At 42.0% G+C, this 22557-nt stretch overlaps 1 protein-coding gene across 2 annotated transcripts in view; it reads left to right on the top strand.

Annotated features, from left to right (window-relative positions):
- LOC140734215 (phosphatidylinositol 3,4,5-trisphosphate 5-phosphatase 2-like) overlaps positions 1 to 22557 on the top strand; it is a 209514-nt gene that overhangs the window by 25752 nt on the left and 161205 nt on the right. The window contains exon 1 of one of the 2 annotated variants that reach the window (XM_073057894.1): positions 15008 to 15109. The exons of the other annotated variant lie outside the window; for it this stretch is intronic. The gene's annotated coding sequence lies outside the window, so the exon portion shown is untranslated. Of the gene's footprint in view, positions 1 to 15007; positions 15110 to 22557 lie in introns of those variants that run through there. 2 annotated transcript variants of the gene reach the window in all.

Genomic DNA, 22557 nt, shown 5'->3' with positions numbered 1-22557 from the left:
TGTTAATATGATGCTTTCTCCAAATGTTGCCTGCTGTCAAAAGCTGTCAAGGTGTTCGAGGAAGTGTCCTCAGTACCACACCACCTAAGGTGTGATTAATGCTGAGATCTCACTGTCCAACTCTCAGGCACAGCCTCAGAATTGAGGGGCAACCTTTTAGAACAGAGGTAAGGGGGAATTTTTTTAGCCAGAGAATAGTGAATCTCTGGAATGCTCTGCCACAGACTGCAGTGGAGACCAAGTCTGTGGGTATATTTAAGGTGGAAATTGATAGTTTCCCGATTGGTCAGGGCATCAAAGGATAGGGCAAGAAGGCAGGTGTACGGGGTTGAGTGGGATCTGGGATCAGCCATGGTGGGATGGTGGAGCAGATTCGCTGGGCTGAATGGCCTAATTCTGCTCCCATGTCTTATAGGATCAGCATTCTACATCTGGTGGAGTTAAAGTACAGGTTGGTGGGAACTAAATGTTGCTGTTGTCTGCTTCAGGAGGTAACAAACTGCTGGAAAAACTCGGCAGATCAAACAGCATTTGTGTAGGCACGGAGATGGTTGACATTTCAGGCTGATTCCATCTGATTTACACACATGACCCAATAACTTCGAACATCCCTTTGACTCCACAGGTTTTTTTCTGCCCTGCAGAATTCCTCCAACAGCTTGTTAACTTTTTGCTCCAGATTCCAGCATTTGCAGTCTCTTGTGGCTTCATTGTTTGTAGATCCATTTGGAATTCTTGCTTGTCTAAAATAACTATTGTCTCTTACTGACAGCAATATGACTATACAAAATGGCAAGAAACAATGAAACAAAGCACAATTGTCTCAATCAATCTCCCATCAGTTAGATAGAGAGCAGTGGCTTAATTTCAGGGGAGTGCCATTTTAAATATTGTAGGGAACAGCCATTTTGAATTGTGCTGCCTCGATGTATAGTATGGTGCTAGTTCCCACAGATTCTCAACAATGCTAAAACAGCATGGACCGACTGATACAAAATCCAGTTAGTATCATCAGTGAAATCCTCATATCTTTCTGCTTGTCCATGCGTATGCCTTGATCAAAGTAGTAGTAATGGATTGAATCCTGGGATAAAAAATAAATTTAAGATACCATTCTTGATTTATGCACCATGTCGTATGACATGGGTGATTGTGGTCTATCCATGATTGTCTTGGCAAATTTTCTTCTGGGAAGTGTCTTTGCAAGACGGATGACCCCAGCCATTATCAATGCTCTTCAAAGATTGTCTGCCTGACATTAGTGGTCACACAACCAGGACTTGTGCTATGCATCAGCTGCTCATACAACCATCCACCACCTGCTCCCATGGCTTCATGTGACCCTGATTGGGGGGCTAAACGGGTGCTGCCAGAGGAAAGGAGAGCCTTACACCTCTTTGATAGGGACGTACCTGCCTTTTCCCCATAACCCTTAATTCCCCTATTACGCAAAAATCTATCCAACCTTGTCTTAAATATATTTACTGAGGTAGCCTCCACTGCTTCATTGGGCAGAGAATGCCGCAGATTCACCACTCTCTGGGAAAAGCAGTTCCTCCTCATGTCCGTCCTAATTCTACTCCCCCAAATATTGAGGCTATATCACTTAGTTCTCGTCTTACCTATCAGTGGAAACAACTTACCTGCCTCTATCATATCAATCCCTTTCGTCATTTTATATGTTTCTATAAGATCTCTCATTCTTCTGAATTCCAGTGAGTACAGTCCCAGACGACTCAATCTGTCCTCATAGTTTAACCCCCTCATCTCTGGAATCAATCTGGTGACCTCCTCTGCAACGCCTCCAAAGCCAGTATATTCTTCCTGAAGTATCAATTGTGGGATTGAATTTAGGAGCCAAGAGGTAATGTTGCAGCTATATAGGACCCTGGTCAAACCCAACTTGGGCTCAGTTCTGGTTGCCTCACTATAGGAAGGATGTGGAAACCATAGAAAGGGTGCAGAGGAGATTCACAAGGATGTTGCCTGGATTGGGGAGCATGCCTTATGAGAATAGGTTGAGTGAACTCAGCCTTTTCTCCTTGGAGTGTCAGAGGATGAGAAGTGACCTGATAGAGGTGTACAAGGTGATGAGAGGCATTGACTGTGTGGATATAGAGGCTTTTCCCGAGGTCTGAAATGGCTAGCATGAGCGGGCACAGTTTTAAGGTGCTTGGAAGTAGGTACAGAGGAGATATCGGGGTAAGTTTTTTTACGCATAGAGTGCGTGGAATGGGCTCCAGCAACGGTGGTGGAGGCAGATATGATAGGGTCTTTTAAGAGACTTCTGGACGGGTAGACGGAGCTCAGAAAAATAGAGGGCTATGGGTAATCCCAGGTAATTTCTAAGGTAAGGACATGTTCGGCACAGCTTTGTGGGCCAAAGGGCCTGTATTGTGCTGTAGGTTTTCTATGTTCTATGTTCTAAGGAGACCAGAAATGCACACAGTACTCCAGGTGTAGCCTCACCAATACTCTGTACAGTTGCAGCATAACCTCCCTGTTCTTAAATTCTATCCATCTAGCATGAAGATCAACATTCCTTTTGCCTTCTTGATAGCCTGCTGCACCTGCAATCCAATCTTTTGTGATTCATGCACAAGCACTCCCAAGTCCCTCTGCACAGCAGCGTGCTGCAATTTTTTTACCATTTAACTAATAATCTGCTCTTCCACTTTTCCTTCCAAAGTGGATGACCTCGCATTTACCAACATTGTACTCCATCTGCCAGACCTTGCCCACTCGCTTAACCTATCTATATCTCCCTGCAGACTCTCCGCATCTTCTGCACAGTTTGCTTTTCCACTCAATTTATTATCACCAGCAAACCTAAATACACTACACGTGGTCCCCACTTCAAGATCGTTAATGTATATCACGAACAGTTGCAGGCCCAGCACCGACCCCTGTGGCACACCACTCACCACTGATTGCCAACCAAATTAACACCAATGTATCTCAACTCTTTGTTTTCTATTAGTTAACAAATCCTCTACCCATGCTAATACATCATCCCCAACTCTATGCATCCTTATTTTATGAATAAGTCTTTTATGTGGCACCTTATCAAATGCCTTCTGGAAATCCAAGTAAATAATGTTCATCTGTTCCCCTCTATTCACTGCGCTCATTATATCTTCAAAGAAAGTTGGTCCTGCCTTTGTTGAATCCATGCTGTATCTCCCTGATGGATCCATTTCTTTCCAGATGCCTCACTATTTCTTCTTTGATGATAGCTTCAAGCATTTTTCCAACTACAGATATTAAACTAACTGGCCTATAATTACTTGCCTTTTGCCTACATCCTTTTTTGAACAGTGGCATGACATTTGTCATCTTCCAGTCCACCGGGACTTGCCCAGAGTTGAGAGCATTTTGGTAAATCATCACTAAAGCCTCTACTTATCTTCTGTCATTTCTTTTAGTATCCTGGGATGCACTCCATCAGGACCAGGAGACTTACCTATCTTCAGATTTACAAGTTTTCTCAGCCCTACCTCTGTAGTGGTAGCTATTGTACTGAGGTCCTCACCTCCCATCACATCCATAACATCTCTCCACCTCGCCACCCTGACATTTGGCCCTCCATTTACAATGAGCTGCTTTCCATTTCACAGTAGGAACTCGTGAAGCATCACAGATTTTATGAAGTAAATTGTGGTAAATTATCACCACAAAAAAAATGAGGAGGTGAAGGAAGGCAAAGTGAATTCGATGGATGAACCATGCCGGTACATTGCAAAATTGACCCAGATGGAGTGAGGCATTTGGAGAGGAGAAGCCGAGACAGGGGAGTTTCTATGCCTGTACTACTGGCCCGGGTGCAAGGTTTGGATCACTCTTGGTGCCGAAGTGATTAGGAGAAATCGAGAGTGGCTTGGGCTGGACGGCAAAATTTGGGCTTAGAGCCTTTTGTGGCAGCGATACTCAGGTACTACTGTAAGGTATGAAATGCTGATAGGACAATTTAAATGATATACTGGAAAGACAGGGCACCGGGATCTGAGGCGAGAGCTGATTTTGCTTGTTCTTCCACGATGTTCACTCCTCTCGTACTGAGTCTATGAAGACGGCCCCTAGCTGCTGTGCTCCATGACACTAATATGATTGACTGATACCAAGGCATGGGCCTACTCCAGGTTGCTCTCAGATTCAGATCTGAATGTTGGTTTTGGTTCAGAATGTTGATGCTTGCTTCTATTGTTTGCATGATTTATTGTTTATGCAGGGATCAGTGTTAGGACTGCTTCTTTTCATGTGACATGTCAATGATTTGGATAATGGCATTGACAGCTTTGTGACCACGTTTGTGGATGATATGAAGACAGGTGGATGGGCAGGTAGTGTTGAGGAAGCAGGGGGTCTGCAGAAGGATTAGATAGATTAGGCGAATCGGCAATAAGTGCCCGATGGAATATAGTGCGGGGAAGTGTATGGTCATGCACCTTTGTAGAAGGAATAAAGGCAGGGACTGTTTTCTAAATGGGGAGAAAATTCAGAAATCAGAAGTACAAATGAATTTGGGAGTTCTCATGCAGTTCTCATCTCTCTAAAAGTTAATTTATAGCTTGAGTTTGTGGTAAGGAAGGCAAATACAATGTTAGCATTTATTTCAAGAGTACTAGAATATTAAAAGAAAGGATGTAATAATGAGGCTTTACAAGGTATTGGTCAAACCACACTTGAAGAATTGTGAGCAGTTTTGGGCCCCATATCTAAGAGTAGATGTGCTGGCATTGGAGAGGATCCAGAGGAGGTTCTCGAGAATGTTTCCAGGAATGAAAGGATTCACATATGAGGAGTGTTTAATGGCTCTGGCCTGTGCTCACTGCTGTTTAGAAAAATAAGTGGGGATTTCATTGAAACCTAGCAAATATTAAAAGGCCTAAACAGATTACACATGGAGCCAATGGTTCCAATAGAAGGTGAGTCTAGGACTAGAGGACACAGCCTCAGAACAGAGGGACATAACCCTTAGACCAGAGATTAGGAGGAATTTCTTTAGCCAAATAGTGGCGAATCTGTAGAATTCATTGTCACAGATGACTGTGGAGGGCAAGTCACTGGGTATATTTAAAGCAGAGACTGATAGTTTTTTGATTAGTCCGGGTGTCAAAGGTTTTGTGGAGAAGGCAGGAGAATGAGAATGAGGGATAATAAATCAGCCATGATGGAAAGGTGGAGCAGACTCGATGGGTTGATAGGCCTAATTCTGCTCCTATGTCTTATGGTCCTATGGTCATATTCGGGCAGGACATTTCAGTCTGGATGTTGGGTAGGATACATGTATTTGAGGTGAAAGATCGGGCATGGTATTAATGAATGGAGAGATGGCTTGATTGACCATATGGCCTTCTCCAGCTTCTATTTCTTTATGTCTTTATTTATCCTCCAAATGACTTAAATATATTTTGTATGCATTTGGAGAAGTTATTTTCTTTCATTACTGATTGAGTTGTAGATATTTTCATTAAGTTTGGGTGGACAAGCCAGGTTTTAGATCGAGAATGATATATTCCTTCTATCTAAGTATTTGTTCCATATGTCTTCAAGTTGCCAGCATTAGCTGGCAAGGAACAGATGGTGTGTTCTTTATCAGTAATTAACAATGTTTCTTAATCCTCTTAGGGCATCTTTGTGACTTCTTTTTTTGGTTTTTACCCTAAGTCCATGCGTGTCAGTTCATGATTGTATAGACTATTTTCAATGAGTTAATAGCTTGATAAGAGAATCTTCCTCTTCTTGCCTTAGTGATACACGCGTATTTACGATTAAAGCACCATGTGTCTGTCCATGTGAAGCAAGGGTAACCCAGCAAGCAGAGGAATTTTCGATTCATATTTCACTCTGACCTTCTAATATCGCCTTGTAATTTCATAGCCAAAAGCATTAAATATATAGTATCACGATCATTTATAGAGTATTCACTCTAGCTGACAATTACTCTTTCAATGAATTTATATAGTGCCTGTAAAAAGTATTACCCCCCTTGAAAGTTTTCATGTTTTATTGTTTTACAACATTGAATTGCAGTGGATTTAATTTGACTATTTTTTGACACTGATCAACAGAAAACGACTCTTTCGTGTCAAAGTGAAAACAGATCTCTACAAAGTGATCTAAGTTAGTTGTAAATATAAAATACAGATAATTGATTGCATAAGTATTCACCCCTTTCAAGTCAGTATTTAGCAGATGCATCTTTGGCAGCAATTACAGCCTTGATTCTGTGTGGATAGGTCTCTATCAGCTTTGCACACCTGCACATTGCAATTTTTCCCATTACTTCTTTACAAAGCTGTTCAAGTTCTGTCAGATTGCATGGCGATTGTGAGTGAACAGCCTTTTCCAAGTCCAGCCACAAATTCTCAATTGGATTGAGGTCTGGGCTCTGATTTGGTCACTCCAGGACATTAAGTTTGTTGTTTATAAGCCTTTCCTGTATAGCTTTGGCTTTATGCTTGCTGGAAAACAGATCGTCTCCCAAGTCGCAGTTCTCTTGCAGATTGCATCAGGTTTTCCTCCAGGATTTCCCTGTATTTTGCTGCATTCATTTTACCTTCTACCTTCACAAGCCTTCCAGGGCCTGCTGCAGTGAAGCATCCCCACAGCATGATGCAGCCACCACCACACTTTACAGTAGGGATGGTGCGCATTTGATGATGTGCAGTGTTCAGCTTATGCCAAACATAGTGCTTAGTCTGATGGCCAAAATACCTAATTTTGGTTTTATCAGACCGTAGAACCGTCTTCCAGTTGACTTCAGAGTCTCCCACATGCCTTCTGGCAAAGTCTAGCTGAGATTTCATGTGAGTTTTTTTCAACAATGGCTTTCTCTTTGCCACTCTCCACTAAAGCTGCGACAGGTGAAGCATCTGGGCAACAGTCAATGTATGCGCATCCTCTCCCTTCTCAGCCACTGAAGCTTGTAACTCCTCCAGAATTGTCATAGGTCTCTTGGTGGCGTCCCACACTATTCCCCTTCTTGCACTGTCACTCAATTCTTGAGGATGACCTGCTCTAGACAGATTTACAGTTGCACCTTATTCTTTTCAGTTCTTGATGATTGACTTAACTGTGCTCCAAGGGATATTCAGTGACTTGGAAATGTTCTTGTATCCATCCTCTGACTTGTGCTTTTCAATAAACGTTTCATGGAGTTGCTTGGAATGTTCTTTTGTCTTCATAGTGTAGTTTTTGCCAGGATATTGACTCACCAGCAGTAGGACCTTCCAGATACAGGTGTATTTTTGCTACAATCAATTGAAACATCTTGACTGCACATGGTGATCTCCATTTAGACCTAACAGTATTAGAGTATAAGGTATAGGAGCAGAATTAGGCTATTGGCCAATTGAGTCTGCTCCGCCATTCAATCATTGCTGATCCTCTCTTCCCTCCTCAGCCCTACTTCCCAGCCCTTTCCCCATAACCTTTGATGCTATGCCCAATCAAGAATCTATCATGTCTGCCTTAAATACACCCAAAGGTCTTGCCTCCACAGCTGCCTGTGTAACAAATTCCATAAATTCTCCACCCTCTGGCTAAAGAAATTTCTCCACATCTCTGTTTAAATGGACGACCCTCTATCCTAAGGATGTGCCCTCTTGTCTAGACTCACCCACCATGCGAAACAACCTGTCCACAGCTACTTTGTCCAGATTTTTCAATATTTGAAAGGTTTCAATAAGATCCGCCCGCCTCCCATCCTTTTGAAATCCAGCAAGTACAGACCCAAAGCTATCAAACATTCCTCATATTCTTAGAGGAAGAGCCCAGAACTGTTCCCAGTACTCAAGGTGAGGCCTCACTGGTGCCTTACAAAGCCTCAGCATCACATCCTTGCTCTTGTATTCTAGAAACTCTTGAAATCAATGCTAACATTGCATTTGCCTTCCTCGCCACTGACACAACTTGCAAGTTAACCTTTAGGATGTTCTGCGCAAGGACTCCTAAGTCCCTTTGCATCTCAGATTTTTGGATTTTCTCCCCATTTAAAAATAGTCTGAACATTTATTCCTTCTACCAAAGTGCATGGCCATGCATTCTCCAACATTATGCTTCATTTGCCACTTTCTTGCCAATTTTCCTAACCTAAATCCTTCTGCACCCTACCTGTTTCCTTCACACTATCTGCTCCTCCACCAATCTGCCTATTATCTGCAAACTTGGCATCAGAGTCATCTTTTCCATCATCTAGATCATAGATATACAGCATAAAGAGAAGCGGTCCCAACAATTTAGCTAATTATGTGACTTCTAAAATGGATTGGCTGCACCACTGCTGATTTAGTGTGTCATATAAAAGAGGGTGATGACTATTCATGCAATCAATAATTCTGTGTTTTATATTTGTGATTAATTTAGATCACTTTGTAGAAATCTGTTTTTTACCTTGACATGAGCAAGTCTTTGTCTGTTGATCAGTGTCAAAAAAGCCAAACGAAATCCACTGTGATTCAATGTTGTAAAACATGAAGCCTTTCAAGGGGGTGAATACTTTTTATAGGCATTGTAAGAATACATTAACAAGAAAGTTGTAAGGACTCAAGGAGTAGAAAACTTTGTCAGGATGCAAGGGCCTCAGTAGATTTATGCAAAGTCTTGAGTTCTGAGAAGTGGCTGGGCAGGCTAGGACTTCATTCCTTGGAAGGTTGGAGAATGAACAGTGACTTTACGGAGGTGTGTAAAAATCATGAGAGGGCATAGATAGGGTGACTGCATAGAAAAAAGGAATGAAATCCAGAGCTTATAGATTTAAGGCAAGAGGGAAACAAATTAAAAGAGATTTCCTCATGTAGAACATGGGACATACATGGGACAAGTTTCTAATGAACATGACTGAGGCATGTATAATGACAACATTTAAAAGGTACTTGGACAGGTGAGGAGTGGACAGTCCGTCATCGTGCCTGACGCCGGCCCCCTAGGCCTGAGTCGACATAGTAGTAGTAGTAGTAGTGATTGTAGTGGACAGATACCTGGATAAGAGAGGTTTAGAGGGATTTGGGACTAGCTTAGATTGGAACCTTGGTCAGTACGAACAAGTTGGATCGAAGGGCTTGTCCCTGTTCTGCATTACTCTGTGTCTCTAACTGCACTGAATTGTACCTCTTAACTTAAAAAAATTAAGAATAGGATTCATATCATTTTTAATATAGAAATATAGCATGGGGTGAGGCTTTTCCAGCCCAAAGAGTCTGTGCCACCCAATTATACATGTAATAAATTAATCTGTACATCTTTGGGATGTGGGAGGAAACCGGAGCACCCCAAGGAAACATGCACTGTCATGGATAGAATGTATGAACCCCTTAAAGACAGTGGTGGGAATTGAACTCAGTCCGCTGGTGTTGCACTCTGCATGGCAATCCATCTACCATCTTGTAGGGCTGCTCTGCTGACCATAATCAGCATGCTACGTTGGCTCTGGAATGTGTGGCGACTTTTGTGGGCTGCCCCCAGTACATCCTCAGACTGTGTAGGTCGTTAATGGAAATGATGCATTTCACTATATGTTTTGATCTAATATAATCTCTGAGCGACTCTGCTCTGACCTCTCTCTCTTCAGTTTCCTACACTGTTCCAATAAAGCTCAACAGAATAAAGTTAGGAAGATGCACCCCCTCTTTCAACTGGATATAGTTTCTGGACTCAGTACTGGCATCTCACATTTACAACACTTTTACTTTTTTTGTTCATTTTCTGACCCTGTTATCACCGCACTTTTATCCTTTTCTCTGTGCTTCCATCACGGAGGAGGTACTGGAGCCTGGAGGCTCACACTCGACAATTCAGGAATAGCTTCTTCCTTTCCACCTTTAAGTTTCTGAATGGTCCATAAACTCATGAACGTTACCTCTTTATTCCTTTTTGTTTGCACTATTTATATATATTGTCACTTATACTAATTTTATGTCTTTGCTGCTGCAGTAAAGCAAATGTCATGTCATATTAGAGAGAGGTAGTAAATCTAGTTCTGATTCTGACCATATCACAAACCTTCCCTTATGTATTTTTCCCCCTCTCATGAAACTGAGTTTATCACAACATTTCTCTGCTTGGTGAAAGTCCATGGAGCTGAAGAGCGAAATTTGTTTCCCTCCACAGACGCTGTATTACTTGTATCATCTTCTCTGGCACTGGAAATATAAACCATGAAAGCATGAGATCCTTGTCAAAACCTGGCTCTCTCATCTTTTGAAACTGGATTTGGTATTGGAACTTGTTTATAATTGTCATACGTACCGAGATAGTTTTGCAAGCCATCTATTCAGAAAAATTCAAAACATAAGCGCATTAAGGTAGTACAAGGGAAAAACGATAACAGAATGCAGAACATAGAGTTACCATTACAGTTACAGAGAAAGTGCAATGCAGGTAGACAATAAGGTGCAACTTTCAGAGCAAGATAGATTGTGAGGTCAAGTGATAGATTATAAGAGCGTAAGTCATAGGAGGAAAAGCTGGTCGTTCGGCCCATCGAGTCTGTTCCACTGCTCCACCATTTGATCGTGGCTGATTTTATTTCCCCCCTCCACCCCATTCTCCTGCCATTCCTCATCATCTTCGATACCCTTACGAATCACAAACCTATAAACCTCTGCTTTAAATATAGCTAATGACTTAGTTTTCACAACACATGTGGCAATGAGCTCCACAGATCTACCGCCTCCTGGCTGAGGAAATTCCGTCTCATCACTGTTCCAATGGGATGTCCTTGTATTTTGAGTCTGTGCCCTCTGGTCCTAGACCTCACTACTCTTGTAGACTTGCACTACTGAAAACATCCTCTCCACATCAATCTATCTAGGCCTTTCAAAAGTTCTCTTTGATGTACAGGAGTTCAATTAAAGCAGAGGTTCCCAACCCTTTTTATACCATGGACCAATACCATTAAGCAAGGGGTCTGTGGACCCCAGGTTGGGAATCCCTGCATTGAGAGTCTTTGAACTGTGGATGGAAGCTGTCATTGAGCCCACTGATGCATATTTTCAAGCATTTATATCTTCTGCCCAATGGAAGGGGGAAAGAGAGAATGTCAAGGGTGAGGAGGGATCTTTTGATTATACTGATTGCTTTTCCAAGGAATTACAAAATATGGACAAAGCCCATAAGGGGAGACTGGTTTTCACAACTGACTTGAGCTGTGTCCACAACTCTCAGCAATTTCTTGAGTAGGGCAGTTACCATTACAAATGAGAAGCATTTGAATAGGAAGCTCGCTATGTTGCATCTGTAAAAATTAGAGAGGGTCAACAGGGACATGCTGAATTTCCTTAGCCTTCCGAAAAAGTGGTGGGCCTTCCTGGCCATAGACTCAACATAGCTGGACCAGGACAGGTTATGGATGAATGAAACAACACCCACGTCCTTATCTTTCTGTGCCTCAAATGCCAGCAGAGAAGCATGTCATTGTGATCACAAAGTCCTTGCAGCGTAGTAATGGAGCCGTTTTGATCATTCCCACTGATCAGACTTCCATCTGTACTTGTGTAGATAATAATTTCATATGCAAATCCTGACACTTCTTTAGATTTTATAAGTATTTCTTTTTGGCCTTCTCAAGGCAGTGAATTTCAGGCTCTTTCTACACATTGGTATCTTCGTCCTTATATGTCCTTTAATCTCCTTTTCCTTGCTGAAACCAATACACATTGTTTCTTCCCGTTGATTCAATGCCTCCTCAAAATCTCTTCTCAGTCTATACTCCATTCTGCTTTGTATCATCCTTTTCAATCCTCATAACACTAGATGGAGTCCCAGTTTCCTCAAACCCATATCATCGGACTTTTCCTCCATATGCAGTTTCTGGTTTGCTGTTACTTTGAGGGGGAAAGTAAGCAGAATATCAAAGGACGTGAAGTATACAAGGAATTCAAAAAGGGTCCCTTTATTAGGTACACCGGCCCATCTAATGCAAATATTTAATCAGCCAATCATACGCAGCGACTCAGTGCATAAAAGCATGCAGGCATGGTCATGAGGTTCAGTTGTTCCGACAAAGGATGAAGAAATGTGATCTAAGTGACTTTGACTGTGGCATGATTGTTGCAGCAAAGGGGGTAGATTGAGTATCTCAGAAACAGCTGATTTCCTGGGATTTTCAAGCGCAACAGTCTCTAAAATTTACAGAGAATGGGCAGAGAGACAAGAAAAGCCATCTCGTGACTGTTAGTCCTGTGAGTAAAAACACCTAGTTAATGAGAGAGGAGAATGGACAGACTAGCCCGAGATGACAGGAAGACGGCAGTAACAGAAATAACCTCGCATTACTTTTGAACTTTGAAAAGCAGTGGTGTGGAGAGGAGCATTGAACCTTGGAGTGGATGAGCTACTGCAGCCAGAATATAGCACCAGGTTTCACTCCTGCACCCAATGAAGTGGCCACTGATTGTAAGTCAAGAAGTCAGAAACATATCAATAAAAGGGTCTGTGGATAGAAAATCGCTAAATGTGAAAAACAGTGTAGTCGACCTCTGGTTCTGGATATCACGACAAGGAAAACATCAGCCTTGCACCTTCCCTGTTAGTCCCTAAAGAATTCTTTATTTTACATTAATATTTTAGGATATAGTCTTCACATACAAATCTCATCAGTAATAATCTTGCTGGGTGGGTCATTTCTGGGGGGTATTACTGAGCCTGGTATGTGGGCTCAGATAATGGCAAACCTTGTCATTGTTGGGAAGGATTAGCTGATTTCATCCCCTGTTGCTGCAACAAATGGGTTTTTCATCAACTGTCTGTTTTCATCACTATTATTCTTGATTACCATTTTTTTCAGATTCCAGATTATTTAAATTTCCCAGCTGCCATTGTGGAAATTTAAATTGGATTACCCAATTTTATTTAAAACTATAAAGTTCAAAGTATGTATGCTATATACAATCTTCAGATTTGTCTCCATACAGGCAGCCACAGAACAAAGAAACCCAATGTTATTTGCTTACTTTCATTGTTTGCCCCAATGTGTAGAGAAAAACCCTTATTAGGCAAACAATGAAAGTAAGCAAATAACTTTCAGAACTGAAGATCACAAAAGTGAGTTCACAGCCATGAAACTGGTCATCACATCAGCTAATCCAGGAGCCCGTGAGTTTTAGGCCCCAGCCTCATTTCAGTGCAGGGCCAAATAAACCTCACGAGGCAGCAAGCTGAACACTGGCCCATCCGACTCCTGCAGCCCTGACACACTATCTTCTTCAGTCTGCCTCCGTGCTTAAAGTGGCTGAACAATGGGTCATTCCTTGCTCTTGGGCCTGGGCCCTGCTGCCTCAACTCTGCCTTTCCTTGGCTCAGTTCTGCCACATCAATTGCCTTTGTGTCTGCTCCAGCAATGGTCAAATATTGGCTCATTCCCTGCTCTCGGCCCTAGGCCCTGCTGTGTCTATTCAGCCCCTACATGCCTCACTGCAACTGCCCTGCATCTTTGAGACTTCAGTTGACACTGCAAAAATGCTGTGTCATACAGGCAGTTCAAAAGTGCAACTCCAAAAGAGAAGTTACAGGCTATTGACTGCAGTGATCGTTTTCCAGAAAAAGCGTGATTAATATTGTAGTTAATAGTTTTGTTTGCTGTCAGTAAGGCATTGCTGTGTTTCACCAATGCCAAGTTAAGCAGGCTAATTTTATTCACCAAGAATGTGGTTGCAAGTTAGAACCCATTGCCAAAGAAGATAAATAAATCAGATTCAGATTGAGATTTATTTGTCAGGTGCAGATCAAAACATACAGTGAAATGTGTCATTTTCGTTAACAACCAGCACAACCTGAGGCAGCCCGGACGAGTTTCCACATACTCCAGTGCTACGTAGCATGCCCACAGTGCTCAGCAGAACAATACAGAACTCAACAAGGAACAAAGACAATAACAGCCAAACAAGCCCCTTTCTTCCTCTCACCCATCCAGCCAGCCACACAGACTGTCCTCCAACCGTGAACAGCTCCGAGTCTTCAGCGGACTCGCCGACAATGGGCTGCACAATCAGGTCCACTTGCACATCTGGACCAGCATTTGAACCAGCAAGGAGTGGGTTCAAGTCCATGGCTCCCTGAAAGTGGCCACACAAGGTAATAGAATGGCAATGACAGTGTAATGTATGCGTGTCTTTATTAGTCGAGTCATCGAGTTCAACGGTCAAGAAGTTATGCGGCTACGTTATAAAACTCTGGTAGGTTGCATCTGGAGTACTGGTTTCATTTCTGGTTGTTGCATTACAGGAAGTATAAAACCTTTGGAAAGAGTTCAGAAAGGGTTTACCAGGATGTTGCCCAGACTAGAAGTCATGTGCTATAGAGAGAGGTTAGGCAAACTAGAATTGTTTTGGGTGGAGCAGCAGAAACTGAGAGGAGGCTTGAAAATAGTTTATCAGCTTATGAGAGGCACAGGTAGAGAGCGAGTATCTTTTTCCAAGAGTCAAAATGTATGTTACAAAGGGCGTGCATCTAAGGTAAGTGGGGTAAAGTTCAAAGGAGATGCGCAGGGCAAGATTTTTACACAGAGGGTGGTGGGTGCTAGGGGTGGTGTTGGAGGCAGATACAATGGAGGGTCTTTAACAGGCATATGAATTTGAAGATAACTGAGGGAAATGGAATGTTATGCAGAAGGAATTAGTGTGTGAGGGCACCATTAGCTCAATTTGTTCAGCACAAAGGGCCTGTTCTAATGCTGTATGTCTCAATCATTCAATGAAATCACCTCCCATGTTTTACCATTTTGAATTACATAACAAGCAACATCTGCAGGGGGTTCCCAACTTTTTCATGCCATGGACCCCTACCACTAACCAAGGCATCTGTGGACCCCAGGTTGGGAACCCCTGCTCTAGATTCTTCATGGCATTTAGAAAAGGGCTTGACTTCCTCATAGATTCTTCCTTTTACTGATCTTGCAACAAGGAGGTGTTTGCTGATCACAGCCACTGATGGTTCTCACCACTAGAGGGCCTGAGCAAGTCACAGACCTTTAAGTGAACATCGTGCACTGCAAAGATACTGGGGAAACCTTAAAGTCAAACCATCCGACAGGCAGAGAGACCCGACCAGCACTCAAGTTGAAGCTACAGTGCAGCTGCCTGCTTGGTCTTTAAACAACTGGTCCAAAAGGGTAAGTCTGTGGACTCATTGCAGAGTCTATGTTCTGTGGAAGTCTTGTCGCTTATACTTTCTTTTAGATAAGGAACATAAAAGAGTGGAAAGTGCTATTTATGTTTGAGCTACTTTTAATGAAGAACCCATATGATGAGCAACATCTGATGAGTTCTCGATTCACTTTCGTGCTCTTCTTTGAGTGGGTTCGTAGAGAAAGAGAAAGATACTCTGTTGTAAGTCAGTAAAAAATGTTTAAAGCATTTGAACTAAAAAGCTGAATTAAAATGTCAAGCTCAGTCAGATACCTTGCTCACCATGTTGGTTAATGAGACTTGCAGAAGGCCTGTACTGTGGTGTAAAGTTCCGTTCTGCCGCTCAAACCTTTTCCATCACCGCCTGTTGGTTTTCTTCACTTTTCGTCTCTCATTGACATTACAAAACATGGGCTTTGAATGGAGAATAATTTGATGTTCTGCTGCTCCGTCCAAATAGCCATTTAGAACACAGAACATACAACGGTATAGAGCTTCAGCCCCTAATGCCTGTGCCAAACACTTTACTGAACTAAATGCATTCTCTTCTGCCTGTTCATGATCTGTATCCATCCATTCTCTCCATATTCATGTATTATTTTAACTCTCTCTTAAATGCCAATATTGTATTTGCCTTCTCCACTCCCCACAACAGCCCATTCCAGACACCCTCCCTCAACCTTGCCCAATACACCTCCTTTAAACTTTCTTCCTCTTACATTAAGTATCTTTTCTCTAGTACTTGACATCTCTACCCTTATAGAGAGATTCTGTCCACCCTATGTATATCTCTGAACACGAGTAAGTCTGCAGATGCTGGAAATTCAAGCAACACCCACAAAATGCTGGTGGAACACAGCAGGCCAGGCAGCACCTATAGGGAGAAGCACCCTCGATGTTTCGGGTCGAGACCCTTTGTCAGGACTGAAACGTCGACAGTGCTTCTCCCTATAGATGCTGCCTGGCCTGCTGTGTTCCACCAGCATTTTGTGGGTGTTGCTATGTATATCTCTCATTATTTTATCAACTTTTATCTAGTTTTCCCTCATCCTCTGTCTCTTCAGAGGAAACAATCCAAGCTTGGCCAATCTCTCATTGTAGCACCTGCCCTCTAGTCCAGGCATCATCTTGGTAAATGTCTTCTACAGCCTCTCCAGAGCATCAACATCCTTCCTATAATGGGGAGACCAGAACTGAATGCCAACACTCCAGATATATCCTAACCAGAGTTTTTGCCTTGACAAATAAACACAAGAACGCCTTATGTTTTCTTTATCAGCCTATCTACTTGCATGGGCCCTTTTAGTGACTTGGACCCCAAGTCCTCTGTATATCATCGCTGTTGAGGGTCCTGCCATTAACTGTTTACTTTCTCTTCATATTTGGCCTCCCAACATGCAACATCACACCTCGCTCAAAATAAATTGCATCTGCCATTTCTTTGACCATATAAGTTACTGGCCTATATTCTGCTGTATTTTTTGACAGCCCTCTACACCGTTCACATTACACCACCCTTTGTGTCATCTGCAAACTTCCTTACCCATGCATCTGCAGTTTCATCCAAGTTATTATACCACAAACACCAGGTACTCCACTGCTGGTGCCTATGGAACACCACTGGTTACAGACCTCTAGCCAGAATATTACCCTTCTGCCACTACCCTCAATCTTCCATAGGCAAGCCAATTCTGAATCCAAACAGACAATTCACAGTGGATCCGTGCACCTTAATTTTCTGAATGAGCCTCTCATGAGGGACCTTTTCAAACAGCTTACTCAAAGCCATGTAGCAAATGTCCACTGCCCTATCTCAATAGTTCCCTCTGTCACCTCCTCAAAAATCTCAATCAAGTTTGTAAGACATATTCTCCCTTGCACAAAGCCATACCAACTCTCCCTAATCAAAGGTTCAAAGGCTCATTTATTATCAATGTATAAACTCTGAAATTCTTCTCTGAGGAGCAATGAAACCAAGAAAGATAAGAAAGGCAGCATAATCATCAACCCTTAAATCCCCTTTTCCAAATGTTCATAAATCTCATCTCTAAGAAGCTCCTCCAATGGTTTCCCTATCACTGATGTGAGATGAACTGGCTCGTACTTTCCCTGCATTATCCCTATGTCCTTCCTTGAATAATAAAGTGAAACCAGTTGCTCAGTTTGTTGAAGTGTGTTGTGATAACGCCTGAATGATATTCAAAATGATTATATGATAATTAAAATGATAATTATTATAAAATTGGCTTTTACAAATCATTTGAGACCACTGTAGTTCAATAGACAATAGACAGTAGGTGCAGGAGTAGGCCAGCACCACCATTCACTGTGATCATAGCTGATCATACACAGTCAGTACCCCGTTCCTGCCCTCTCCCCATATCCCTTGACCCCGCTATCTATAAGAGCTCTATCTAACTCTCTCTTGAATGCATCCAGAGACTTGGCTTCCACTGCCTTCTGGGGCAGAGCATTCCACATATCCACCACTCTCTGGGTGAAAAAGTTTTTCCGCATCTCTGTTCTAAATGGCCTACCCTTTATTCTTAAACTGTGGCCCCTAGTTCTGGACTCACCCATCAGCGGGAACATGCTTCCTGCCTCCAGTGTGTCCAATCCCTTAATAATCTTATATGTTTCAAGTAGATCCCCTCTCATCCTTCTAAATTCCAGTGTGTACAAGCCCAGTCGCTCCAATCTTTCAACATATGACAGTCTTGCCATTCCAGGAATTAACCTTGTGAACCTACGCTGCACTCCCTCAATAGCAAGAAAGTCCTTCCTCAAATTTGGAGACCAAAACTGCACACAATACTCCAGGTGGGGTCTCACCAGGGCCCTGTACAGCTGCAAAAGGACCTCTTTACTCCTATACTCAATTCCTCTTGTTATAAAAGCCAGCATGCCATTAGCTTTCTTCACTGCCTGCTGTACCTTCATGCTTGCTTTCATTGACTGATGTACAAGAACACCTAGATCTCATTGTACTTCCCCTTTTCCTAACTTGACTCCATTTAGATAGTAACCTCCCTTCCTGTTCTTGCCACCAAAGTGGATAACCTCACATTTCTCCACATTAAACTGCATCTGCCATACATTTGCCCACTCACCCAACCTGTCCAAGTCACCCTGCATTCTCATAACATCCTCCTGACATTTCACACTGCCACCCAGCTTTGTGTCATCAGCAAATTTGCTAATGTTACTTTTAATTCCTTCATCTAAATCATTAATGTATATTGTAAACTGCTGCAGACCCAGCACCAAACCTTGTGGTACCCCACTGGTCACAACCTGCCATTCCGAAAGGGACCCATTAATCACTACTCTTTGTTTCTTGTCAGCCAGCCAATTTTCAATTCATGTCAGTACTCTGCCCCAATACCATGTGCCCTAATTTTGCCCACTAATCTCCTATGTGGGACTTTATCAAAAGCTTTCTGGAAATCCAGGTACACTACATCCACTGGCTCTCCCTTGTCCATTTTCATAGTTACCTAGTTTCATAGTTTCATAGTTCAGATGTATTTGGAGTGGATTTGATTGTTTCTTAAATAAGGAGAAGTTTGCTTATAGTGGATTTGTGGATTTAAGTGATAAGCACAGAGAAGCTGCAATGTGACTTGTGCTATTGTGCCAATTGAGTACAAAGCTGACGGAAAAGAATTTGTGGTAGATCTTTGTGTGATAGTGTAAAAATATCTTCATTAGTGACAATGGATATAAACAACTGGAGAGAGAGAGAGATTACACTTTCAGAGGAGATTTACCATAACGCTGCCTGGATTAGAAAGCATGTCTTATGAGGGAAGACTGAACGAGCTAAGACTTTTCCTTTTGTAGAGAAGGAGGATGAAACGTGATTTGATAGAGGTGTATAAAATGGTAAGAGGGATAGATTTAGTGGACAGTCCCACAGATGTATTCCAAGGGCAAACATCGCTAATGCAAGGGGCAAGCTTTAAGATGTTGGGAGGGAAGTATAAGGTGGAGTTCAGAGGTTTTATTTACACAGAGAGTGGTAGATATGTGGAACATACTGTGCGTAGTGGTAGAGGCAGATACATTGGGGATAATTAAGAAACTCATAGAGAGACACATGGAAGAAATGGATGTCCTTGTGGGAGGAAGGGGTTAAATTGATTTTGGAGTAGATTAAATTATTGACACAACATTGTGAGCTGAAGGGCCTGTTGTGTATTGTAATGTTCTATATCCTATGTTCAAAAATCTACTCCACAATGTTGCCAGCTCTGCAGGTTTATTAAAAGGTACTGAACTAAAAAACACACGTGCGCGTGCACACACACACACACACACACACACACACACACACACACACACACACACACACACACACACACACACACACACACACACACACACACACACACACACACACACACACACATTCTATGCTGTATTGGACAATTTCCATCATGGTGATGGCAAAAACATTCTTACTGGTCTGTGCACACTTGAGATGAAATGTGAAAACAAAATGTGCAATATTGGACAGGTAAGATGGGTGAAGTGATGTTAGAGTTGCACATTTAGTGAAGGTCTACATAACTCCCTCTCTCAAACACCAAATTTCTTGCTTTGGGATTGCTGTAAAGCTACATGGATATGAGAGGAGTTGACAAATTATGGTGATGAATATTAAAGTTCAAAGGTTTAAAGGTTCATTTATTATCAAAGTATACAACTCTGAAATTCTTCTTCTCCAGATAGCCATGAAACCAAGACAGAAAAGAATGCCAGCATAATCATCAGCCCCCAAATCCTACCTCCCCACACAAAAAACAAACAAAAACAGAACAGGCACATCGACCCCCAAATCCTCCTCCCCTGCACACAAAAAAATGAGAAAGGTTGGGTGAACAGCACAGAACATAAAATCTATAAGGCTGAAAGAATTCCATAGTCGAAGTCTATATTGAAGATGCAGAAAACCTGGGTAACATTCTCCAGGCACGGTGGCAGCTTCCTTCTCCGGGAATTGAGAAGAAAATAGAAAGGGATCTTATTTTACTTAATGAGATATCACATCATACATGCAACAAAAGACTGCAGATGCTATAATCTGGAGCAACGCATAAAAAGTTGAAGGAACTTATTCGGTCAGGCAGCAATGGTGGATGGAAATCAACAATGTTTCAGTTTGAGACCCTTCATCACTCCAGGTGAAGCGTTTCAACCTGAAATGTCGGCAGTCCATTTACTCCATAGACACTGCCTAAACTTCTTGAGTTCCTCCAACTTTTTGTATGATGCAATATTTTAATTGTTAACTGTGAAGTGTTAGAGGAAAAATAATTTCCGTAATTGTAGCCTTTGAACCCCATTGGACATTCAATGCCAACGGCTGGATGTTTATCGATCACAGTGGAGTGTCTAAATCAAAGGGATTTCAGTTTTAACTTTAATCGTGCTTTCCATGTTACAAAATGGCTTCCATCCAGTCCATAACCATATAGGGTATTATGAATTCCAGCTGGGAGGAGCAATAAATATTTGGAGATGTTTATGAATAAATTTAAGTTTGGCTTTAAAATGTATGTTAATCATATGGATTGTCATTTGATAGACTGTCAGAGTAGTTCAGTATTAATTGTCATCTGTAATTTGTGCTTTGATGGTACCTCAACCATTCATACTTATCCTAGTGAACAATAAAACAGTTTCTATTACCAGCAATGATGGGATATTGTTGCATGAAGATGTACAAGATCACAATTAAATGTAAGGTTAAAGAGAGGCTTTCTCTACTGAAAACAGCGACAAGAACAGAAAGAAGGAGACAAAACAAGATGAGAGTCATTGATCGTGTGGACTTTTCCCACACGATTGGGCACAGTTTTAAGGTGCTTGGAAGTAGGAGATGTCAGGGGTAAGTTATTTTACGCAGAGTGGTGAGTGCGTGGAATGGGCTGCCGACGACGTTGGTGGAGGCGGATACGATAGGTTCTTTTATGAGTTTGCTGGATAGGTACATGGAGCTTAGAAAAATAGAGGGCTATGGGTAACCTTAGGTAATTTCTAAGTAAGTACGTACTTGGCACAGCATTGTGGGCTGAAGGGCCTGTATAGTGCTGTAGGTTTTCTATGTTTCTAAGACAGATATCATAGGTCAGATTTGTAAGTAAATTTATTATCAAAGTACATACATGAACTTGGGAGTCCTTCTGCAGGATTCTCTAAAGGTTAATTTGCAGGTTAAGTCTGTGGTGAGGAAGGGAAATGCAATGCTTGCATTCATTTCAAGAGGACTAGAAAATAAAAGCAAGGATGTAATGTTGAGATTTTATAAAGCACCAGTGAGATCTTGTTTGGATTATTGTGAGCAGTTCTAGGTCCCTATCTTAGAAAAGATATTCTGAAACTGGAGAGGGTTTCAAGGAGGTTCACGAAAATGATGGCAGGATTGAACGGCTTGCTATATGAAGAACGTTTGATGTCTCTGGGCCTGTATTCACTGGAATTCAGAAGAACGAGGAGTGACCTAATTGAAGCCTATTGAATGTTAGAAGGCCTTGATAGAGCGGATGTGGGATGATGTTTCTTATGGTGGGAGAGCCTAAGACCAGAGTACACAGCCTCAGAATAGAGGGGCATTCTTTTAGAATGGTGATGAGAAGGAATTTCTTTGGCCAGTGAGCGGTCAATCTGTGAAATTCATTGCCACACATAGCTGTGGAGGCTAAGTCTTTATGTATATTTAAGGCAGAGACTGATAAATTATTGATTGGTCAGGGCATGAAGGGATGCAGGTTAAAGGCAGGATTTTGCGGCTGAGAGGAAAAATGGATCAGCCATGACGAAATGCCAGAGCACAAATGGTCTATATCTTACTGTTTTGTGTCACCATATAAAATCCTCAGATTCATTTTCTTGCATGCATCCAGAGTGAATACTGGAAACACAACAGGAAGACTGCACCCAAAAGGACAGATAAACAATCATTGTGCAGAAACTGTACAAATACAAAAAGGAAAAAATAATAAATAAGTAAACAATACATATCAAAAACATGAGATGAAGAGCACTTGAAAGTGAGTTCATGGGTTGTGGGAACATTTCAGTGATGGGACAAGTGAAGTTAAGTGAAGTTATCCCCTTCGGTTCAAGAGCCTGATGGTTGAGGGATAGTAACTGTTCCTGAACCTGGTGGTGTGAGTCCTGAGGTGTGTGTACCTTCTTCCTGATGAGAGCAGTGAGAAGAGAGCATGACCTGGTTGGTGAGGGTCCCTAATGACCTGACCACATTCACTACTTTTTGTAGGCTTTTCCATTTATGGGGATTGGTGTTTCCATACCAGGCCATGATGCAACCAGTCAATATACTCTCCACCACATACCTATAGAAGTTTGTCGAAGTTTTAGATGACATGCCGAAACCTCACAAACTTCCAAGAAAGTGTAGGCACTG

The sequence above is a fragment of the Hemitrygon akajei genome, chromosome 10, assembly GCF_048418815.1.
Source record: "Hemitrygon akajei chromosome 10, sHemAka1.3, whole genome shotgun sequence".
NCBI classification, from domain to species: Eukaryota; Metazoa; Chordata; class Chondrichthyes; order Myliobatiformes; family Dasyatidae; genus Hemitrygon; species Hemitrygon akajei.
The sequence above is the reverse complement of the archived record's forward strand: the minus strand, read 5'-3'. Positions and strand labels throughout refer to the sequence as shown.